Source organism: Zingiber officinale, chromosome 5B, assembly GCF_018446385.1.
Source record: "Zingiber officinale cultivar Zhangliang chromosome 5B, Zo_v1.1, whole genome shotgun sequence".
Classification (NCBI taxonomy): Eukaryota; Viridiplantae; Streptophyta; class Magnoliopsida; order Zingiberales; family Zingiberaceae; genus Zingiber; species Zingiber officinale.
In genome coordinates, this window is record NC_055995.1 from 21,665,238 (window position 1) to 21,676,192 (window position 10,955).

At 38.8% G+C, this 10,955-nt stretch overlaps 1 long non-coding RNA gene across 1 annotated transcript; it reads left to right on the forward strand.

Moving 5' to 3' along the window:
• Positions 1-5,634: 5,634 nt before the first annotated feature.
• LOC121987286 lies at positions 5,635-6,089 on the forward strand. Its single transcript, XR_006113469.1, has 3 exons — positions 5,635-5,704; positions 5,778-5,845; positions 6,032-6,089. It is a non-coding gene; the product is annotated as an uncharacterized LOC121987286 (long non-coding RNA).
• Positions 6,090-10,955: the final 4,866 nt, after the last annotated feature.

Genomic DNA, 10,955 nt, shown 5'->3' on the forward strand with positions numbered 1-10,955 from the left:
GGCCGACTAGAAGGGGGGGGGTTGAATAGCCTGCCAAAAAATAAAAGCACAACCCTTTCTCAAACTTTCAACAGAACACTTGCATAATATAAGAAAGCAATAAATTAAAACAGAAAAGAAAAAGGCACCAGATGTTTACTTGGTTACAACCGGGGAGGTTGTTAATCCAAGGAAGATATCGCACTAGAATATCTCCTTTAGGAGGAGAAGCTTCTTACAGCAATGAAAGCGCAAAAAGAAAGAAGCTAATCTAGAGATTGAGCGTACAAGTGTTGGAGTTACAATTTCTGAGTTGTTGAAAAGCTTCTGGACCATGGCTGTATTTATAGCCTTGGTCAGGGTGCCCCGAAGGGGTTCTGGGCGCTTGGGGGGGGGGATAAAACTTTATCCCCCAACGTTCAGATCATGATTGACGTGATCTGGTCAAAAAGTCAATTCCGAGCGCCCGGAAGGGTTCCGGGCGCCCAGGAGGGGTCCGGGCACCCCGGACAGTTCCGGAGGCTCGGCTGGGAAAGTTAACCCTATTGACTTTTTTCAGCCCGGGTCTTCTGCTCCGGCTCCGTTCGCCTCAGACCGAGTCTTCTGCTCGCTTGGGTGATCTCTGCCATCCGGAATAGGGCTCACCCGAACCCAACTTCCGGTCTTCTCGAGCAGGCTCAGATCCGGCTTCTCGTCCCTCGGAATCACCCCGTGCTTCCTTCTCGTCCACCAGTGTACTCATCCGCAGTCTTCGTCCCTCGGTCGCACCCTGTGCCGACCTTCTGGCTAGCTACATCTCTTGCTCCTCGAGCAGTCTTCCGCTCCGGCTTCTCGTCCCTCGGAATCACCGCACGCTTCATTCTAGTCCGCCGGTGTACTCTGTTAGAATGTATACTAAATGTCTAACTTATTGTAAACATTTATTTTGAAATAAGAATCATATTGGTCAAATGTCTACATTTATGCTAAGTGTAGTTGTCCATTTAACTTATATTGTAGATAACATGGTGTGAGGAGACACACAGAAGATTATGTTATCAGTTCCTTATAAATTATAAATAGTAGCTCACAACCAAGATGGAATGGGACAAACCATTGGAGTGGTTGTAGTGTAATTTGGTATTAGTTTATCTTGACTATAAAATTACACTAGTACACTATGAGTGTATTGAGTAGGACCATTTGAGGTAGTTTCTTTTTATACTGACTATATAAAAGAATAATACCTTTGTTATTATGGAAGTACGTACTCTTAATCATTATATAATAACAAGCATGTATACTTAATATTTATTTCTTTAATTTATCAAAGAGTGCGATTTAGTTTGATAAATCAATAGGCCCGATAAGTTGGGAAATAATATTATTTATATGGTGTGTTGTTGATTATAGAATGAAACTGTGTCTTAGTAATCTAGGTTGATGATGCCCCCTTGAGGAGCTCATAAGGATTGCCATGTAAACTTGCAGGTGGACTTAGTCTGACATGACAATAAGGTTGAGTGGTACTACTCTTGGAGCTAGATATTAATTAAGTGAGTTGTCAGTAACTCATTTAATTAGTGGACATTCAATATCTTAAACACAGGGAGACTAACATACTCATAATAAGAAGGAGCCCATATTGTAATATGGGTTGGTGCGGTAGTGCAATAATAACTCTTTAGTGACATGAGTTATTATTGATGAACTCGAGTTGGGTGTTCGGGGCGAACACGGGAAGCTCAAGCTCATCGGGAGACCAAAACCAATTCCTCCTCTAGGTCCCTATTGTAGCCTTTTATTTATAAAGTCTTATATCCACCAAAACCCAACTTCTTACCCACCTCTTGGTGGCCGACCAAGCCTATCTTGGAGCCCAAGTTAGGGCCGGCCAAACCAAACCAAGAAGGGAGACAAGTTGTGGCCGGCCCTAGCTTGGAGCCCAAGCAAGGGTGGCTGACCACATTAAGATTGAAAGGAGGTTTTAAATTTTAAATCTTTCCTTATATGGAAGTCATGGTTTTAAAAGAGAGTTTTTAAATTTTAAATATTTCCTTTTATAGTTTTCTACAAAGGATTAAGAGAAATGTTTAATATCTTTCCTTATTTGTAGTTAAAAGGAAGATTTTAATTTTTGATAAAACTTTCCTTTTTTGCAACCATCCACATGTTTTAAAAGAAAGATTTTAATTTATATAATTTTCCTTTTACAACCAACAAGGGATTTAAAGAAAGAAATTTTTAATTAAAATTTCTTACCGGAAACAAATAAGGAAGTTTTAATTTTATGTTTAAACTTTTCTTGTTTGAAGCAATAGATATGGCCGACCATGACAAGAAGAAAGGGAAGTTTTAATTTTTTTGTTTTAAAATTTTCCTTTTTAGTCATTGGCAAGGAATATAAGGAAGTTTTAATTATGTTTAAAACTTTCCTTATTTGCCAAGATCAAGGAATATAAAAGAGGAGGAGGAGGTGCCTCACCCAATAACACATCTATTATTCTTCCTTTCTTATTCCTTGTTGCCGACCCTTCCTCTTCCCCTATTCTTCTTCTTTGTGGCCGGCGACATCACCTTCTTAGAGAGATTTTGGTGGCCGGAATTTGTTTGGAGAAGAATAAGAGAAAGGAGGCATTGTTTCCTAGCATCCCTTGGAGATTGGTTGGTGGCTGAAACTCATCATCCTTAAAGGTTATTGGTGGCCAAAACTTGGAAGCAAGAAGAGAAGGCTTGAGTGGATTTCATCTTGGAAGATCGTCGCCCATGCGAAGTCCAAGAGAAGGAGAGGAATACAATAGAAGATCAAGAGGTCTATAAGCTATAAAAGGTATAACTAGTTATTAGTTTTCGCATCATAACTAGTTCATCTTTTGTATAGATCTTGAAAAACCAAACACAAGAGGTTATCGGTTTTTAAGTTATCATTTTTGTTATCGATTTTATTTTTCGATTTCATGTTTCGATAATGTGTTTCTATTGAGGTCTCTATAGTTAAACCTAGTTTAGTGTAAGAAGTTAAATATCCAATTTCTCTATGAGGCTTTGTCTAGGAAGTGGTGGATGATCCCATACCTAAGAAGGCCTAGTGTCTTGCCATGTTTAATCTGGAAGCCGATCTTAGAAATAGATATTTGATAACTTCTGTAATATGGTTTAACTTAGGAAGAACACATCGGTTGAACTTGGAGTAAGAATGTTAAGTTTCATTCCCAATCCAAGTTTAACTTCTAAAGGGAAATTTGGATTAATAATGTTAAGCATTGTTTGCAATCCAAATTTAACTTTAGTAGAGCACATGGGTAGATAGGATAATTCTATGCTTGTACAAATTTTTATACAGGGGAACTAGGACGGTATTCCGAGTAGCAACCAACATACTCTTTCGCAGCGCCTCACCCCTCGGATGCACCGTGTGCCATCCTTCTCGCTAGCTGCGTCTTCCACTCGACTACCTGTGCTCCTAAGCTCCTGCACACTTAGACACAAAATTAAAAGCACACAGGACCTAACTTAACTTATTGATCACACCAAAACAACCTTGGGGTTCCAACATAAAGTAATTTTCAAAATATGTTTCAAAATATATCTAAAGAAATTATAGAATAATTTTAGAAACATTCGCAAAATATGTTTTAATAAAGTTTCAAAAGAATTTGCAAATCAACAGTTTGAAACAACTTGAAAAAAAACTTTTGAAAGCAATTTTTAAATATCTTCTCCCTTAACCTGATATTACTTTAAAAAATAATATTCATCTATAAATTATCCTTAAATGTCTAATCTTCTGTTACTAACTAATTATCAAAAGATAACAGTATTCACTTGGTTAGTCAAGTTAATTAATAATGTCTATTTAAAAATTTGCTAAAAATTGACTACTTAACTTGAACAATGTACTGTTATATTTTTCTCCTAGACTTATGTTGATGCACTGATATCAACATCTGAAGTTCAGGCAAGAGATCTACGCATCTCACATCATTCTAAGTTTTTGAATACATAATTAAGGCAGACCTAGTGTGCTTGTGAGATGCTCATTGCCTAGATCTATAAGATCATGCTTTTTAGGGATTCATCCTAGACTAAGGCTAAAATAAATTTTGAAACACTAGAAAAATGGGATTTTAAGAAAATTAAATTTTTATAAAATTTAAAAGTTGTTTACGGAGAAACACATCCTACTCTTTAATTAAAATTTTAAAAAGGAATTTACTAGATTATCCAAAGTAGTCAATAAGTAACTGAGTAGATAGATTAAGTAAAGAAAACAAATAATATATATAACTACACTGAACAAAAATAGTGTCTAGTCATCATTGGTAGTGGAGGTGGGGACTGTTCAGTCACTCGTAAGGCTTGAAGTATGACCTACATCTGTAGGTCTAGACGCCTAAAGCCAGTGGCCATCTCATCGTGAAGAGAGATAAATTCCTCCGAGACTGACTGTTGGATTTGTACAGAAGACTCCTCAATTTTAACAAGGCGATCCTTTAGGGAAAGTGAGGTAGAGGGTTGGATTAGGGTCAGAAGAGGTGCAAAGAGCTCATCAATCATAAATGCTGTCACCTCCTCCCCCATGGTTACAGCCGCCTCATCAACCTCAGCTAGAATGACTAGTGAGATATCCTCATCGGCCTCGTTCGGAATGGATGACTGAGGACCCACTCTCCAAGCCAATCCCCCTTGTAATCTCTATATGCACTAATGCAAGCTGACATTGACCAATCTCATCATATGCATTAAGGGAAGTAAGTGTACCCTGGGTCATATCTACCCCTATGGTAAAAAATATAAAAGTCAAAATGTGGCAGTAGGGCATATGTACCTATCCTCTAGTGATGAGACTAGACACATGAATGACATTTTGAAATATATATAATGTAATGTCGATGTATAGTCACTGGCATAGTGCATAAAGGAAGAAAGAATGTGAGTATCATCATAACATCGCAAGATGTGATCGGCAAAATGCAGGTTGTAAAATGCCGGAAAAATGAGGAATAATGATAAGGGAATTTTTGGAAATTTTTTGGGAATTTTTCGGAGCTCGTATGGACGAGTTAACGGGGATGAAAACGGGGCCCGGAAAAGCCTGTTTAGACTACCCATTTAAGTGAGGAAAAGTTATTTTCTTTTCCTTTTCTTTTCCTTTTTCTTTTTATTTATTTCCTTCCCTCGACGCCGAACCCGTGCCCGACTTCTCCTTCTTCCCCCGCGCGCCCGACGCCCTCCTCCGAGCCCTAATCGCCGAGCGGTCTCTTCCTCTTCCTCTTCCTCCAATTCCTTCCCGAGCCGCCGACACCGCGCGAAGCAGTGCCGACCCCGCGCCGACGCCGCCCTTTTCTGCGTACAAGCCCTCGGCCAAGGAAAACCCTAGCGCCGACAACCATCTTCCCTCTGCCCTAATTTTCCTTTGCGTGCCACTGCCGAGGGTGAGGTTGCTTCTCCCTTCTGTTCTCAGTTTCTCACCGCCATGTCTCTACTTGGATTAGTTTTGGACCAGAGCAAGGAGCACGGAGCCGAGGCCCTCTTTCCCCCTGCCTTATTGTTGACTGCCATTTTCCTTTGTGCCCTAGCATCGTCGATTTTTCCTCCGACCTTCCAGGCCGAAGATGCCGCGAGCCTAGCACCAATCTATCTCTCTGTTTATCGGCAAGAACACACGGGTCCTGACTTTGGGCAGCGCCACAGTACCAGTTTTCGGATATCGAATTCTTCTTTCTCTCATTGATCTGGATTGGAGGTAGGTTGTGATTCTGTTCTCAGATTCTATTGTGGAGGAATTGATAATTGTGTGGATTTGGTTTATATGGCAGATTAGGGATTTCAATCTGCTGCGGCTGATCTTGGTTCAGCTGAGGGTTTTAAGGAGGAAGCTGTTAAGGTTAGTTTAATCTAGATGTTGGGTTAATATGGATGTGTAACAGATTTCTTTAAGAGTTGGAATCTATGTAATTGGTTAGTTAGTGATCGTACTTTGATTAGGGGTTACCCTAAATAGGGTTGGGAATCTTATTTAGCTATTTGCTATATATGTAATTATCTAAATAAAATTATGTGATTGACACAGGACTTTGACGCGAGACGAGCATCTTGATGTCGAGTTTGGACCGGATACGATTCTTTCCATTTGGAGGCGGGTACTTTGACTTATGTCTTTTGATATGCATGATAAAGTGTTTAACATATAGCAAGAATTGTGTTTCCATTTGATTCGGTTGGTCACTACATGATCTGTTACATGTTGTTTGTTTATTTATTATGCACTGCATGTTATTATTTATCTGACCATACATACTTTCGGTAGTGACCCAACCATGTGATACATCATGTTCAGGACCTAGGGTTTATATGATACCCTATCTGTTTGTGTACCTTCCATCTGATACATTGACTTGTGGTACACCTTTTATTTATGTATGGATCTTGCTATGCTATTCATGAGATTGCCATGCTTAGTATCATGCATCATGTTTGGATGATGTGCGATTGTCGGCTCCACTATGGTTGAGCCCATCGCCAGTTACATGTACTGCACACACCACCCATGGATTAGTTGTATATCTGGCTGGTGTGTGGCGGTTCTGCTGTTTGGCTCCGTTGGTCAGGTGACTCAGCGTGGTAGCCGGCAGTCAGTTCCGCTCTGTTTGGCTCCGTTGGCATTTAGGGTAGCAGCGTGGTAGCCGGCAGATGGTGGACTCTGTTTGGCTCCGTTGGTCAGGAGACTCAGCGTGGTAGCCGGCAGAGATTTTTCCTCCCCGTCGTTGTGGATGAGAGCATTGAGCTCCCCATTTATGATTTGGGGCCGAGGACAGGAGTACTCCGACATTCGTCCACTCGATCCCTTATCGGGAGCAAGTGATGTCCGAGTGCACAGTCACCATATGCATTTATTGCATTTTATTGTTGTGATTCTTGCACTTATATCTGCATTGTATGGATGCATTTGATTGACATGCATACTGAGATTATGATTTCTTCGATCTGACGACTGTTACCTTTGTACCTTGATTCGGTTTATCGATTATCTCGATTTCGTTTCGTTGCATTTATTCCTTCGTATTCGTGAGTACGCATGATTAGTGTTGTCCATTATTTGTTTTATTATGCATATCAGATGTACTGCTGAGTGTTGGACTCACCCGCCTCCATTGTTGATATTTTCGGGTTGAGGCTGTCCGAGTCGCTGGCCCCCATCTGCACGTAGAGCCAGTTCTCTACTAGTTCGTTATTTGTTTTATTTTGATCTTTTCTATATCGGACTTTGTTTTAGTATTGTCTTTGGATTTTTCCTATGGATATTGTATGGAGTGATACCTTTTGATGGATTTTTATATGATATTGGATTTTTCTACTACGTGCCTGCGAAGGCGAAGAGGTGAGTTCGTTGGATTTGAGCTTTACGAGTGTAGTGGAGTAGGGTGGATTTGAGTCAGAGTCTTATTGTTATTGTTATTATTAACTGCGTGGTTGTGACCCAGAGGTGAATATTTTATAAACTGCGTGGTGTTTGTTTTATTTTTTGTTCCAGCCGCTTGTGGCTGATGTATATGTGATATGTAGAAAATTTCATATTGTCCACCGTACAGGGGAGATGCTGCAGAGACTCCTTTGGGGCGTGACAATTTAGTGGTATCAGAGCAGGTATACGATACGTGCTGTGTGTTCTGGATTTTTACGATCTTTGTTTTCGTATTTTGCATAGTTGGTATAACCTGATACCAATTGATATGGTATCAGAGCGCCAAAGTTTGGCGATACTTGTTGGATTTTTATATTTTGGATTTTCGAGATTTATCTGATACCAATTTATTGGTATCAGAGCAGGTTATGGATACCTGCTTTTGGTGTTCTGGATTTTTGGATGTCTATTTCGGTTTGTACGGATTTCTTCATTATGTATATGTTTTGGATTTCCGTTTTGGATTTATATGGATTTCCGGTGTTTGTTTTCTCGTACGGAATTCCGAGGTCATTTTGGGGACTGGACAACGATGGAACATCTCCAGACGACATATAGGTATGATGTTTAATTTTATAGTTTATGATAGGTATTAGCATTCTTTATGTAGTACCTGTTTGGTTGTAGTAGCACATATTACATGTGATGGGTTAGCCATTGAGCATGGTTGACCTTAATAGAGATAAAGGATTATAATCTCTGGTGATTTTTCTTATCATACCATCAGTAGTGTTAGCTTCTGTTACTACTCGTAGGAGATGGAGGCACATATCAGCCTCTGCTATAGTTAGTTGGGTAGTGGATGATACCTACATATTCCTGTTGACTTAGCCAGGAGAGTTTTATACTCATATCTTTTGGATATTAGGGTACCAGGTACGATGAAAATTGGTCATTGGGGGTTACCATGTTTGATCATTGTTGAGAATGGTTTGAGGTTGAGGGATATTGTGATATAAGATATTATGATATGTTGATTTCTAATGATTTATGAGAGTAAATGTTATGTGGTTGTCTGATGATCAATTACTAGATATTTATTTTGATGATCTATTAGTGGATAACTATTTTGATGATCTATTATTTGGGTTGTCGTTAATGGTGACATAGTGAGTGTCATATATGATATTCACAGGTTTGATGATTATAATACGTGATCAGATTATAAATTGGGTGCTAGAGAGTTATGGTTTAGAGTACCTATGAGATTTTAATAAATCTGGTTAGTTGTGGTTAGTTAACAGGATGATAAAAATTAATAATTGCTTCCTCTGATATTAGACTGTGTGGATAAATAATGATCGATGTTTTGAATGCTAATAAGCTCTTATGGGAAGTAGAGACTTATTCACCTGATATTGTTTGGGCTGATATATGTGAGAATAAAAAAAAAAATGAGGGTGTTTGTTGTTCTTGAATCCTGACTTTTATCTTTTGGGTCGTACACATTTATACATATGATATTATGTGGGTTGACATTTTCTAGTTTGAGTTGATGTAATTAGTGTTGAATTGACTCATGAACTGATTTAGTTATTTGACAATGTTGTATACCATTTTATCTTAGTTAATTTTCGTCAGTAAATATTGATTTACTCTTGTTAAATCGGTCAGTAGAAGACTGATTTATGTTTGTCGAGTTGGGTAGTTGTGGTTTGATATACCTTAGTTGCTTGTGGAGGATTAAGGTATTCTTGATTAGTTAGTAGATGAATGATTTACTTTTGTTGGTTGATCAGTAGAGGATTGCCATACTCTATCTTTAGAGGTTCGAACCTTTAGGTTATTGTGCTTAGTTATGTATCTAGAGTACATTTGAGTACATGTTTTGTACTGACGTGAAAATGACTGATTTAGTCATATATCATTATCGGCTTGGATAGGTTATAAAGGATCGATGTATCCTATTCCATGAAGATTTTGACCGTGGATTGTATATATACCTGGTGGGATAACTTAGAGGGTGCTTTGGGATATGTGACCCCGCTGATGTAAGGAAGTGTAGAGCTAATTGCTTAACACTTATGGGATACAATCGTTACTAGTGTATACTGGAAGAGTACATTTGGATTTATGATGATAAAATTTTCCCCATTAGATATAGTCTTGGTAGTGTATGACATTGACTTACAATGTTATACCATGGTGTGTATATCTTTCATGTCCGATACTAGTTCCTTTGAACCTATAGCAGGGTTGTTACTGGATGATTAGGCTGCTTTATTTTGGGTTGCTTTTGATTGATGTATTCATGCTTGATTCATATGCATGAATTTTGTTTAGATATACCGTAACCCATGGGTATTGGTAGCATAAGGTTGGTCTCTTTGATTGAGCTGGTATGCTGATTTTGCATGTCTATATTGGATGTATATTATGATTGTTATGTGTTGTAGGAGTCCTGTGGTAGACTGTCCATTTGCAAGTAGTATATGTAACCATGTTCTGATATGGTTTGAAGGTTCCTAGTGGATTATAGATATGTAGTTCGGTGTATGTATCTGGATGTATTATTGAAGATATCTTGTTGATTAAATTCGAGATGTAGTATAAGTACATCGGTGGTGTTTTGATGGAGGCATTTTGTCGATTTAATCTGAGTTGGGATATGTACATATGTGTTTGGTGTGGTATCTGAGGTAACTTTTTGATATGTTTGATTTGTGAGTGCACCTGAGTTTAGTATGCTTTATTGGAAGTATATGTTGGTTATACTCTGGGCATAGGTGAAGATATGTCATGTGGGTGCTGTTTGAGGTGTATTATTGATTTTACCTACATTGATTTTGCACACGTGTTCGGTATGTATTGTTGGAGGTATCATACTGAATATACCTGAGGTGTGAGTATGTTTGGTGTATAATAATTGGAGGATTTTGTTGATCATACATATGTTGTGTGAGCTTGTGTGCTAGGTGTATACATTGGTAGTAGTATGATGATTCTACTTATACTGAATGCAGAATGTGGAGTGACTGCATTATGTCATTTGTTGAATTAACTCATCAACTAATTTTCCTATCAGTGGATGACCCACTAGGATGCTGATAGAGTTGATGATGGATTTGATTAGTTACTAGGTTGTTATATCCTAGGCTAACCACAGCGAATTGTGGTAGAGAGATCTTGTACAGTCTCTAGCCGGATAGTTAGGTGCCTTGGGGTACTTGGGTATTGTTTTGTGGTGGAGCGTTGCTCCCACATATCACGGATTGCTGGTAGCGGAGCATTGCTCCTATATTTATTGCATATACATATTTCAGATTATTTGTGGTGGAGTGTTGCTCCCACATGTTGAGGATTTCTTGTGGTAGAGCGTTGCTCCCACATATGTGGTGTTTCCTGTGATGGAGCATTGCTCTCACTCTGGAGGATTTATTCTTTGGTGATTTATGTTATTGATGATCAGATTTTTTTCGATTTATTATTGGAGATCCTATGGATAGGAATGTCTGTGATACGGACATTATGTGTCTTGGTTTTTGCCATAGAGGCTTACAGTGCCTTAGATGTTTTCAGGGACTCGATGATC